The sequence below is a fragment of the Oryctolagus cuniculus genome, chromosome 12 (assembly GCF_051225735.1).
Source record: "Oryctolagus cuniculus isolate XC-2025 breed Fujian yellow rabbit chromosome 12, ASM5122573v1, whole genome shotgun sequence".
Taxonomy (NCBI): Eukaryota; Metazoa; Chordata; class Mammalia; order Lagomorpha; family Leporidae; genus Oryctolagus; species Oryctolagus cuniculus.
Window position 1 is genome coordinate 45,915,178 of NC_142878.1, and position 12,186 is coordinate 45,927,363.

Consider the following 12,186-nt stretch of genomic DNA (forward strand, 5'->3'; position numbering starts at 1 on the left):
TACCAAAATACTGGTAACATTCTTTACAGAGTTAGAAAAAGCAATCCTAAAACTCATATGGAATCACAAAAGACCCCCGATAGCCTGAGCAAGAAACACCAAGCTGGATGCATCACAATACCAGATTTGAAAGCATACTACAATGCTAGTAATCCAACAGCTTGGCACTGGCACAAAAACCGAAATGTAGACCAATGGAACAGAATAGAGAACCCAGAAACTAAGTAAGTATAATCTTTGCAACAAATGGTGCTGGCAAAACTGGGTCTATAACTGTAGAAGAATGAAATTAGATTGATATCTCTCACCAAATACAAAAATCAACTCAAGATAGATCAAGGACTTAAATTTAAGACCTCAGACTATGAAGTTGCTAAAAGATAACATTGGGGAATCACTCCAAGACATCGGTGTAGGGGATGATTTTTTGGACAAGACCTCCAAAGCACAGGCAATAAAGCAAATCTAAACAAATAGGACTGTAACAAAGCATGCATAGTATTTTTAATGAAGAGATCAAGTTTTCACCATAAATTTGTTTCTTCTTTTCTTTATATATTTCTCTATAGCAAACAAGAACATCCTGTATCTGCCTGTCATGTCTCAGGAGTCTCCTTTAGTGGACACCCCTTTCTCCTAACATGGCCATATTGTTGTTGATGGTAGTAAATGCCTTTGACAATTTTTTTGTTATGAACTTTCTGGATATAACTTCTTACTTTGCCTCAACTTCATATTTTTTTCTTCCTCCATTTCAGTCAACTCCTGATTGGAAAGCTCTTCAGCACCAATGCCAACAAGCTCATGAATATCCTCTTCATCAATGTCTAATTCTAGCTGTTTCCTAAGCACTAATATCTTGTTTCTTACTATTGCTTCAATAGTGAAATCCTTTTAAAGCCTTTGAATGTGTTCACATATGTCTCCAAACTTTCTTCCAAATGCCGTTCATGCATTACTGTGTAATTCTTCCCAAGTTGAAGCAATGTTCCAGATAACATTTAGAATGTTAAAACCTTTCCAAAACTTTGGGAGCATGTGGCAAGATTCAGTCACTTCAACACTTTTCACAAACAGTTTGGCATAAATAGTATGCTTGTAATGCAGCTATTGTGTGTTAGTCTATTGGTTGAATGAGTAGAGTTCTGTTTGGCGCCAAACACATAACCTTTATATCAGATGCCTGTTGCTGTTACACTATGGATGCTCTGCAGCATTATCTAACATAAGAAGAATCCTCAGTAGGATGCTGTTTTGCCTATAATATTCTCTTGCCTGCAGAATAAAACAGTTCAAAAACCAGTATTCAAACAATACAGATGTCATCTAGACCTTCTTGCTATGGATATAATACATGGGGAGTATATGTTCATATTCTCAAATGTTCTAAGATTTTCCAAAGTGGTTGACTAGGATAAGCTTTAATTTTTAATCTGCAATATTTCTGCCCCAAAGGAGTCTTCCATGGTCTTTGAATGCCTTGAATCCTGCCTTGTTTCAAACTCTTGATAAATGCATGTATATTCATTAATGGGCTGTCGCTCCCCCTCTTCGTGGAGGAATGACACTAAACCCTGCGCTGTACTTTCGTCTGCTCAGCCCTTCCCGGGTTTGCTGCTGGTCCTCTCCAGGTTGGCTGCCGACCCTCCACCTCCATGGAGGGGCGGCTCCCCCTGCCACTTTCCCCACTTCCGCAGGGGGTGGCACACCACCGGCCGGCTCTCTCGGGGGCTGCTCAGATGTTGTCCGGATGTTCCTGGTGCGTGTTGTCTCTCTCCTCCTTTATAGTCCTCTTCCACCAATCCCAACTCTGCTACCCACATGCCGAGCACGCTGCTCTCCTCCAATCAGGAGCAAGATCAGCTCCTGCAGCTCAGTCAAATTGGTGAGAGGCAGCTGTGTAGAAGTTGTTTACTCCTCTCCCAGTGCCATATTGTGGGAGAGCAGATGCATAGAATAAGTCTTAATTCCAGTAACTTAGTCTAGTCCGAGTTGCTCCCCACAATGGGCTTCCAGGATATGCTGGATCCAGCATTAAATAATTGTTTTGGCAAAAATTTCTCAGTAACAATCATCTTATAAAGTTCTTCCTTAAATCTTTAGTAGCTTTAGAATGAGAACATTCTGTGTCAATATTGACCAATACATTATGAAAATTATGATGCCTTTCAAAGTGTTGGAGTCGCCCATTTTTTCCCATAAATATTTACTTATATGTAGAATCATTAACACACTCTTTTAGTGTATCAAAAAGACTTAACGTTAGCCTGCAGCATCAGTAGGTTAACTGGTATGCATTTCTGTATCTGTATCTGATCTTCCACCCACACAAGTAAATTTTCTATATTGTTATTGGACAGCAGGTTCTCCTATTTGCACACTCACTATTACTAGCCTAACAACAATGAGTTCACCTTTTTAGGAAGAGAACATGTATATTATCATTAATACCATTACAGGCCTGGGAAGAAAGGATAGGGCCCATTGAAGTCCAAATCATTAAGCCCATACAGAATGGGATTTGGGGATTTATGGAGTTAGTGCAAATTGGGGTGGAACTGGGTCAAGCAAAGCGGTGGAACATGATTGGTGTAAAGGCTAGAGAAAGTAAGCTGAGCATGTGCCTTGACAAATTGCTTCTTGACATACATCATAGGTTCAAACATGGCTGCTGGCTCATGGCAAGAGCCTCGGGTGATCACTGACGTCATAAATAAGAGTGTCAGTTGTTAAATCAACAACAGGAGTCACTGTGCACTTGCTCCCCATGTAGGATCTCTGTCCTTAATGTGTTGTACTATGAGAATTAATGGTAAAACCAATCTTCAAACAGTACTTTATACTTTATGTGTCTATGTGGGTGCAAACTGTTGAAATCTATACTCAGTATAGAGTTGATCATTATATAAAGCTAATTAAAATGAATCTTAATGAAGAATGGGATGGGAGAGGGAGTAGGAGATGGGATGATTCGTGGATGGGAGGGTGGGTATGGAGGGAAAACCACTGTAATCCAAAAGTTGTACTTTTGAAATTTATATTTATTAAATAAAAGTTTTCTATTAAAAATAAATAAAAATAAAAAAAAAACACGGCTACTTAAACATCTTCAGAGTGTGTTATTTAACATGACGATGAGCCATAAAGTAACTCTGCTCTGTCTGAGTCAATTGGCATAGGGTCCATAGGCTCTAGTGTCGCCTGCAGCCCATTTTGACTGGTTTTATCAGGGATCCTGGAAAGACAACACAGCACGGCAGAATATTATTTAATTTTGGGCAAAAACAACTATTATGGGATTCTAAGTTACTAGGCAACAGGTAGGCAAATAACTATTGTGGACTGATGGTATGTTAGGCAGCCTCAGGGAGCTTGCTGTTAAGCAGTGGGATGGAGGCATCATGTGTTGTCTGTGGTTGCCATATCATCAGATGACCCATAATTTTTCTTTATGGCAGTGACTTTAATCACTGCTGATGTTTCATTGCATGGCTGATTCACTTTTTATCATCTAATATGTTCATGATCCCCATTGCAAAAGTCCTAACTCTTATAGCCAACAATTATGGGCTTACCACCTTCAAGCTGGGCAAGTTCCTTGAATTCTAGGTCAAGAAAAATTGCTCGTGGCCAGTGCTGTGGTGTAGTGGGTAAAGCTGCCGTCTGCAGTGCCAGCATCTCATGTGGGCGCAGGTTCAAGTCTCGGCTGCTCCATTTCTGATCCAGCTCTCTGCTATGGCCTGGGAAAGCAGTAAAAGAAGGTCCAAGTCCCTGGGACCCTGAACCCACGTGGGAGACCCAGAAGAAGCTCCTGGCTCCTGGCTCCTGGCTTTGGATCAGCACAGTTCCAGCCGTTGTGGCCATCTGGGGAGTGAATCAGCAGATTGAAGACTTCTCTCTCTCTCTCTTACTCTCTCTGTATGACTCTCAAATAAATAAATAAATAAATCTAAAAAGGAAGAATAATTGCACTTTTTTTTTTAATTTTTTTTCAGAGTTAGTCAGTGAGAGAGAGACAGAGAGAAAAGTCTTCCTTCTGTTGGTTCACTCCCCAAGTGGCCACCACGGCCGGCGCACCATGCTGATCCAAGCCAGGAGCCAGGTGCTTCTCCTGGTCTCCCATGTGGGTGCAGGACCCAAGCACTTGGGCCATCCTCCACTGCCTTCCCAGGCCATAGCAGAGAGCTGGCCTGGAAGAGGAGCAACCGGGATAGAATCTGGCACCCTAACTGGGACTATAACCCGGGGTGCCGGTGCCACAGGTGGAGGATTAGCCAATTGAGCCACGGCGCCAGCCTTCTTTTTATATTTTCTATAGATATGATTGATGGGTTGTGAGCTCACAAAACATAATAGCTAAAAAATTCTGATGGCACAGTGCACTGTACAGTATTGGTTGCTCATGCTGAAAATCATTTATCTGACTTGGAAATGTAGCTCACTGCTGCTGCCCAACATCTCAGAGAGTGTCCTGTTGTATTTCTCTAGCCAGGGAAATATCAAAATACTAAATTTATTTTTTAAAGTTAATAGAATTGTGATTATTTATTTTCAGCTACATAATAGGCAAAGCAGCTGATAGAAAGGAAAAAAAAAAGAAGATGTGGGGTCAGGGAGAGAAGGATCTTCCATTCACTGGTTCACTCCCCCAGTGCCCACAACAACTGGAGCAAGGCAGGAGCCAAGGATTCCATCTGGGTACCCTACCCGGGTACCAGGGGCTCAAACACTTGAACTGACATCTGCTGCCTCCCAAGATACATTAGCAGGAATCTGGAGCAGACAGAGAGGTGCAGAAACTCAAACTGACCATCTGATATGGAATGCAGGTATCTCATGTGGCAGTTTAACCCACTGTGCCCATAATAGCTGTCCCTCAAATTTAAAAGTTAAAGCGCATTCTCTGTTGAAGGTACATGATGGTCACACCATCATAAAGTGGAACAATCATAAGTCTAAGCAAGACAAGTCAGCGACTATCTGTACTTCCCCAACTGAGTATATGGGCTGAGGAAAACTGATCAGACTAGGAGACACTCTGGGAAGAAATGATTATTGTCCCTTGAGTATTTTAGAGGTTTCTCATGGAGAAGGGATTGTACTACCTTGACATTAATGAATTTGGATAAAATTCCTGATGAATTGACTATCAATTTGAAATGTACTTTCTATATTTTATATCATAAATTCATGATTCATTTTCTTTTCTTTTCTTTACAAGCCTGAGAGATGGCCAGCTGACTTCTTTTGGGACAAAATAGCTGGAAGAAAAATAGGAGCTGTTAAGCTAAAACCTCCTATGCCAAGTTGTAAACTACAGCAAATTTTCATGGTTGAGTAGAAAAAACCTGAATGACCAGGCTTATAATGGAAGTGCTGACAAAACCAGCTCTAGCAGCACAAACGCAGGACTATTACCAGGCCCTTAGGGTGGACTAGTTGATATCATTTGCACTTTAAGCAGTTTAGGTGTTAAATTGCATGCAATTGCACAGTGTGATAAAACACCCTTCAAAGATATGAAATAATCCCTCTTTTTTTCTGGCACTATTTTCTTACAGGAAATCTTAACTCATAAATGGTAGTATTGGGTAATTTGTTTCTAGTAAAATGCCGCATAATCCATTTAGTTACAATGCTTATCCCATTCCAGTGGCAAAATGTAACAGGTGTAGGGTGTATTCAATAGACAGTGAGCCTAATTTCACAGATCTGGATTTAGAGTCACTTTTTCATTCTCCTGATTCTTTTACTGATTTTTTTAAAGGCAACTTAAAAAAGTCATTTGATCAAAAAAAAAAAAAAAAAAAAGCAGGAAGTTACCCAGATATGTGTTTCTGATGTGCAAATTTTAATGTAAAAATACTCCATCATTTCTCCCTTTCTGAGATTGAGAAAACAATGAAAATGACCTGTTAAATTCTGGGATATATTTGGTTTGTTCAATTTTTCTCACTATTGTCATTTTCATTTAGTTCAGGGAGTGACAACTATCACTGGTTGACCAACATGAAGGTGTATTGTTGATGTAGAATTAAAGTAAAAATAATTTTAGGGTTTTGGTAAAAACTACTTGATAGCAACAGGAGTTTGAAAAGAATTCCTTTATACCTCATGGAGACTGTCAACTTTGAATTGGTCAAATAAAGACGCTTCATGCCAGGCTTGAGTTTCTAAGGGACACATTGGTTAAAATGGCTTTAAAAAATATATTTTAGGGGCTGGTGCGCTGTGGCACAGGGAGTTAAGCCACTGCCTATGTGGGTGTCGATTCAAGACCCAGCTGCTCCACTTTTGATCCGCTCCCTGCTAATGTGCCTGGGAAAGTAGCACAAGATGATCCCAGTCCTTGGGCCCCTGCTACTTAGGTGACCTAGAGGAAGCTCCTGGCTCCTGGCTTTGGCCTGGCCCTGCCCTGACTGTTGTTGCCATTTGGGGAATGTAAGATCTCTCTCTCTCTTTCTTTCTCTTTCTGTAACTCTGCTCTCAAGTAAATAAATAAAATAAATCTTTAAAAATATATTTTAAAATACTTTTTTAAAAATATTCTATTTGAAAGGCATAGTGACAGAGAGAGATGGGAGAGAAAGAGAGAGATATCAAGAGATCTCCCATCTGCTCATACACTCCCTAAGAGTCAGGGATGGGCCAAGCCAAAACTAGGCACCAAGATCTCCATCTAGGTCCATATTGGACAGGAACCTAAGCAGGTGAATCATTATCATCTGTCTCCCACATGCATTAACTGGTAACTGGATTGGAAGGAGAGGAGGGACTTAATCCTAGGCACTCTGATATGGGGTGCAGTCCCAAGGGAAAGCTTAACCTACTGGAACACAACACCAATCCCTTTAGAACACTTTTTAAAAGAAATACTAATATTATTAATGACTCCTGTTGAAAAAAAATAGATACTTTGTTGGAGAATAGAGAAAAGGGAAATTGTAAGGACCAATGAAAATGATGACCAGAAAGTTAGAAGCATATTGTATTTTTCACAAATGAGGTTATTTTTCAATCACTTCATTTCACTTTCATTTCAAAGGGGAAAAGTCCACAATTATTTTCTTACTACAACATACCAACACATTGAAGTCAGGAGAATGCATAATGGTTCATAAAGGCTGAAGTTCTTTGTGATGAGAAAAAGCTGAAAGTTTTAAATTAACATATCTATCCATCCATCCATCCATCATTCCATTCACCCATAAAATTTTTATTTTCTAAATATCTCTGTCAGAGGTGGGTAGGTAGATGTTGGGTATAGATGACATGCTAAAAATTAAATTTGATCCTTATCCTTGAGGAAATTACAGATCAGAGGGTGAGACTACAGCTTGGTCATGGTAAATAGATTGACAGCAAAACTGAAAAACAAATTTTTTAAAGACTATGCATCAGGCAATGCTGTTTTTCTGAATGGAGTCAAAGTGGATAGGATGTGATTGTTTACATATATCACTTTCTAGGTAGCTCTGCAAACTGCAGGAACTCAGAAATAACAACTCTCTCAGCTCAGTGGGCTGTCTTAAGGAACCACAGGGAATCAAGAACAATTGCTACTGCTGATTGAACCACAAATGCATGGACATTGGGAAAATGTTGCAACAGAATTCCCAAAGTTTTAAAAAGATAATGGGTATCTCTGAAGCCACTACAGTGAACTTCAACTAAGAAAAACAGCTGGAGAATGCAGCGATATTTTAGATGATATTTTCCACCTAATTGATCTATGCAGTGAAACTACCTCAGAGTAACCCTGGCCTGAATGCAAGTGTTTGTACATTTTACTTGAGCATAATTAAGCAGGTTGATTGCCGAGCATGGGTGCCTGTGTCCTAATTGTCCTGTATGAGGCTGGCAATATTATTTCACTCAAGAGTCTGAGTGGTTTTGAAGGTTTGACTACCTCACCTAGATAACCATTCTACACCACATACATGTTTCTCCTATTTTAATTCTGTTTATTTACTCCCTTGTGTGCTTTCTTAAGATAATATGAACACACACACACAAATACATATTTTTTCTCAAAACATAAATTGTATCATTGTTTTATAAATATTTTACAAAGGTACAATTTCAGGACCATGCAAATCATCAATTGCAGTATCAGCACAGTTTGAAATACTTAACAAAAAAAGAGCAGGACTGTAATAGAGCTCAAAGGATACTATCTATAGCCCTTAACCAGAGTGCTTGAAGGTGATTGGTTGCGGATCTGAAGAAAGTCACAATCAGTTTCAAAGCATGGATCAGCTTGGCCAGAAGATGAAGTGTCCCAGAGAATGAGTAGAAGGAACTTCTAAGTTTTCTTCCCAGTTGATATCCTTCTCATCCTGCTTAAATGTTAGACATCTTTATAATTATTTGTTATTTACAGCTTTAGAATTGTGACTAAAAAGGTTAACAACCCCGAAGCAGAAACGTTGTATAAAATAATCATGTTCATGCCAAGTGAGTTCTTTTAGCTAAAAAATTGAATATTTTATTTAGTGAAACTCCTTTTTTAATTTTTTCTTCCTTTTCATCATTCTAAAAATATTTTATATGTTTATAATCTTGGCATATATATTCATAAGATTTGTGTATATAATATATGCATAATACATAAATAGTGTGTGCGTTATATATACATAGAATCTGTGTATATGTTTATAAACTTTTCTGGCACTATTTTTTCCTCCCCCTTATTTTATCACTTGATTTTGCTCTAAGAATATGTATGTATGTGTGTGTGTATATATATATATATCTATATCAGATTGTCTTTATTATAGTCATAGCATTGTAGAATCCAGTATACTTTTACTTCAGTTTTATAATTTACTCTGAAATGAAGATAATGACATCTCTCTTATAGTAGTATGCAAATTAAATTAGAAGAAAAAATTAGTGCTTTGTCAATTCCAGGTATTATTGAATTATGCAAAATAATGTGTGCAATAAATGTTTTACCTTTTGGAAATGATGAGACTTGTTTCTTGGTAAATGACTTTTTTTTTCTAGTCTGTAGGAAAAAAACATTTTCAGCTAGGTATAAAGCTCTCTCTATTTTTTCTAAGCATATTTGTCAATCGTTTCAGTTCTACTCATGTCAGATTTTAAGTTATGTCACTTCATAACCAGAATGAAGTTATTTTTTGAGTACCAATAAATCTTGATTTATTCCTTTTATTTTCCCAAGGAAAGGAGAAGAAATGAGGAGAATCAGCACATGTGTTACATGGGTCACATCAAGAAATGGTACTGACTCAGGATGTTGGGAACAAGGGTTGGGGGTTTCCTACTTTCTTCAAGATTTTTGCATGAATCCTTTAGAGTTGTGGATTCACTCCAAGAATTAAGAATTAAATGTTCATGTGTGGGTGTGTAGCTTTTTTTTTTTTTTTTTTTGTGGATGGGGAGAAGAGGGTAGGGCAGGAGTCAAGTTTTAAGGACAAAAGATCCAAAATAGGATAGTGCAACGGGCACACAAAAGAACAGATGATTAAAGATATCCACTTCAAAAAGAAGATCCACCAAATTTATGTTTCAGACCATTTTGCCCAGTGCAGAACCTTCTGCCAAAGATGCTTTGGCTATTTTTCTCTCAATACAGAAAGAAGTTTGTAAACAATAAAACTGCAAAAGAACATAGAGAAAGATCAATACTTTATATTTATACAAACCAGACCACCTAGCAATCACCAACTCTCAGTGAAGTCTTACAAAGCCCCGACAAATACAGTGACTAAAGGAGAGGTGACTTCCGGGAGACAGGAGCCCAGGATCAGACTCGCAGCGCCCAGTGCGTTCTTCTGCATTTGCACCATTTCAGCACAGTGAGGGAGGTTTGCAGTGACTGCTCAGCATCTTAACAAAACCCTCTTTTACTCCCTTTCGTTAGCACGATGCTAGTAATGACTACGGTCACAGGGCAGGACACTGGCTCTGGATACCACGAAGTCCTTCCTCATGGGTCTCCCTGGAAGCAAAAAATTTGGAAAGTTAAAGATTTTAGTCTTTGCTTCACGTTGCCACCCCGGGACAGCACAGGGTGGATGGAGGGGTATTGGCCTTCAACCTAATCGCTACCAGCTCACATTTTTCACACACATGCACATGCATACACACACACCCTCTTGTGCATAGTGGGCCTGGCTTAATCTGGGGCAGGATGGATCTGTTATGAGAAACAAAAAGACCTGTGTACTAGGGTCAGGTGACCCTATCCATGGCTTCCTCTCTGGGCCTTTCACCTGGCTCAGCCTCTCTTAACTTTGCTGCACCCGCTTTTCCTGTTCAGAATAATTTCCAGTCTTCCAGGAGGAGGAGATCAAATCACAGGGAAATCCAACTAAAATCTTGTCTTCCATGAAATATTTTCAGGGTGGAGAGGGGTTTCAAGAGGACACTGTCAAAAAAAAAAAAAAAAAAAAAAAAAAAACCACTTCCAATTGGCAAAATGAGGTAGTTCAATAGGCTGTTGCTCTCCATGGTGGTAAAACAACAAACATCTTCGTCCTGTGCAGACGTGGAGCTGCTGCAGACTCATCCCTGATTCTGCTCATGTACCTGAGAAACACAGTGTAGGAATGAGGACCCTAGATTAAAATATAAAAAAAAAAACCAGAATATTCATATTAGGGAATAAAAGGTTACAATGTGTAAGATATGTCGTTCACATACAATGCAGCTGGCATCCTGGAGAAAGTGGGACCCAGGGTTCAGTTACCCAAGGGAGCAGATGAATAAAACCACATTGTCCCAGAACGGCGTGAGAATGAGTTGAGGAGCAGCAGGTCTGCAGCTGTTGCGCTAACCACCCTTTCTGCTGGTCATCACATCCCCTAGCTTGGGACAGTTGTCAGCACCCTGTCCCAGGATTGGGTTATGAGGAAACAAGACGTGGAAAACCCGGCCTTACTCCTGACAGAGTCCCTCCCACAGGGTGCAGTGGCTTGTGGGTTGGGACCAGGAATCAATCTTTTCATCCTGCAAGGGAAGTATTATTCTGTATCCTCCCTTGAAAGGAAACAACGGCCCCATCCTGGTGACCTTCTAAAGCTGGAGGTTTGCAATGTGGGGCTTCAGCTGAAGCATGCAGCTCAGAGGGGGATGTCCCCACACAGCTCGCACCTGCATTTGGATTCAGCATCGCTGGAATTCCTTTGCCTCACTTTCCTCCCAGCAAGAGGGAAAAAGGGGAGATGCTGTGAACCCCAGTCTGAGAAACACGGCAGTGCTGGATACCCCCTACCCACCCAGATTGATGTCTGCTCCTTGAAACTTCCTGATAGCAAAAGAAGAGCCCCCACCTGCTGCAGCTCAATTCTGGACCACAGGGAGCAGGCAAGGCTGGGGATCTCTTCTTCATCCTCCCGGAAGTAGGCTGGCTTTCCCTGGAAGCTGGGGGCCTGTTGGGCCTTCAGTAGGTAGGTGACCACCACATGGCTGATGTGCATGCAGAAGTGACACTTCTTGGGCTGGGACGGCAGCTTGCACTAATAGGCATGGTCTAGGCATCCACAGAAAAGCACCTGCCCTCCTTGAGATCTGTGTTTCTGCACGTTTTTCCCCTTGGGACACCTCTCACTCCTAGTACTGAACACCACACCAAGCCCAGCGACACAGATGGATTCCAGGCCCTTGGCCAACTTCTGGAAGGTGAACTCCACTGCCTCACCCTCCTTCAGGCTCCAGAAGCCCTCCTGGTGCAGCTTACTCTGGTGCCTGAGGACGTCCACCACGGGTTCTAGTGCAACCCCAGCCAGGATGGTCATGGACGGGAACCCCATGCCACTTTGAGCCACTTATAGATGCCAGCCCCGTGCGGCAGCTGCAGCAGCAGCTATGGCTCAGTCGCCACCTGCCCGGATCTCACCCTCCGATGCCTTTGGGGGCCCCTTTGCCACTGCCTTGATGTAACCACCTGCTAACTGCTGGTTGGTCACGGAGCCCATGGTCAGCGGCAGAGCCCGTGGCCCCTGCCCTTGCTTATGTGGCTGCTGGCCCTAGAGAAGTCCAGAGGCCTCATGTTCTTCTCATATTGATGACCTGTTTTACTTCATATGTTTGTATGATACACTTATTGGCGCATAAACTCTCCTAGGTTTTTTTTTTGTATTTTTTGTATTTTGAAGATATTGCCTTCCCTCTCTTCGTGTTTCGTTAATTCTTATCTAAATGCCTTTTTCTGCTTCA

General features: G+C 40.9%; 1 pseudogene; it reads right to left on the minus strand.

Moving 5' to 3' along the window:
* Positions 1–11,310: 11,310 nt before the first annotated feature.
* Positions 11,311–11,945, minus strand: LOC100355815 (protein lin-28 homolog A pseudogene; annotated as a pseudogene).
* Positions 11,946–12,186: the final 241 nt, after the last annotated feature.